This window comes from Mastomys coucha, unplaced genomic scaffold (genome assembly GCF_008632895.1).
Source record: "Mastomys coucha isolate ucsf_1 unplaced genomic scaffold, UCSF_Mcou_1 pScaffold13, whole genome shotgun sequence".
NCBI lineage: Eukaryota > Metazoa > Chordata > Mammalia > Rodentia > Muridae > Mastomys > Mastomys coucha.
Window position 1 is genome coordinate 14,428,556 of NW_022196895.1, and position 1,426 is coordinate 14,429,981.

At 36.9% G+C, this 1,426-nt stretch overlaps 1 non-coding gene across 1 annotated transcript; it reads left to right on the plus strand.

The window, feature by feature from the left end:
- The first annotated feature begins 1,057 nt into the window (after positions 1–1,057).
- On the plus strand, positions 1,058–1,164 carry LOC116087952. The gene has a single exon (XR_004117715.1). It is a non-coding gene; the product is annotated as a U6 spliceosomal RNA (small nuclear RNA).
- The last annotated feature ends 262 nt before the right edge of the window (positions 1,165–1,426 follow it).

Genomic DNA, 1,426 nt, shown 5'->3' on the forward strand with positions numbered 1-1,426 from the left:
GAGGACTTTAAGAAGGATATAAATAACTCCCTTAAAAAAAACACACACACACAGGAGAACACAGGTAAACAGGTAGAAGCCCTTAAAGAGGATAAACATATGAGTCCCTTAAAGAAATATAAGAAAACACAAACAGTTGAAAGAATTTAAAAAAAAATCCAGGATCCAAAAGTAGAAGTAGAGACAATAAAGAAATCACAAAGGGAGACAACCATGGTGATAGAAAACCTAGGAAAGAGATCAGGAGTCGTAGATGCAATCATCACCAACAGAATACAAGAGATAGAAGAGAGAATCTCAGGGGCAGAAGATACCATAAGAAACATTGACAGAACAGTCAAGGAAAATGCAAAATGCAAAAAGCTCCTAACCCCAAAACATCCAGGAAATCCAGGACACAATGAGAAGACCAAACCTAAGGATAACAGGTATAGAAGAAAGAGAAGATTCCCAACTTAATGGGCCAGTAATATCTTCAACAAATTATAGAAGAAAATTTCCCTAAAGAAAGAAATGCCCATGAACATACAAGAGGCCTACAGAACTCCAAATAAACTAGACCAGAAAAGAAACTGCTTCTGTCACATAATAATCAAAATAACAATTGCACAAAACAAGGAAAGAATGTCAAAAGAAGTAAGGGTAGCCTTGTCTAGTCCCCAATTTTAGTGTGCTTGCTTCAAGTTTCTATGTATTCAGTTTGATGTTGGCTACTGGTTAGTTGTATATTACTTTTACTATGTTTAGGTATGGGCTTTGAATTCTGGATCTTTCCAGGACTCTTAACATGAAGGGATGCTGAATTTTGTCAGATGGTTTTTCAGCAACTAATGAAATGATCATGTGGGGTTTTTTGAGTTTGTTTATGAAGTAGATTACATTGATGGATCTCTGTATATTGAATAATCCCTGAATCTGTGGAATGAAGCCTACTTGAATGATTGTTTTGATGTGGTCTTGGATTCAGTTGGCAAGAATTTTATAGAACATTTTTGCATCAATGTTCATAAAGGAGTAATTTTGCAAATTCATATGGAATAACAAAAAACCCAGGATAGTGCTCGCTTCAGCAGCACATATACTAAAATTGGAATGATACAGAGAAGATTAGCATGGCCCCTGCACAAGGATGACACACAAATTTGTGAAGCATTCCATATTTTTTCTGGAGAATATCATCTTGAGTGAGGTAACCAAGTCACAAAAGAACAAACACGGTATGCACTCTCTGATAAGTGGTTATTAGCCCAGAAGTTTGGAATACAGGAAGAACAATCCACAAACCACAAGGAACTAAAGAAGAAGGAAGACTAAATGGTGGACAGTGCATTCCTTCGTAAAAGGGGGAACCAAATACACATGGAAGGAGTTGCAGAGATTAACTGTGGAGCAGGGACTGAAGGAAGGGCAAGCCAGCCTAAATATA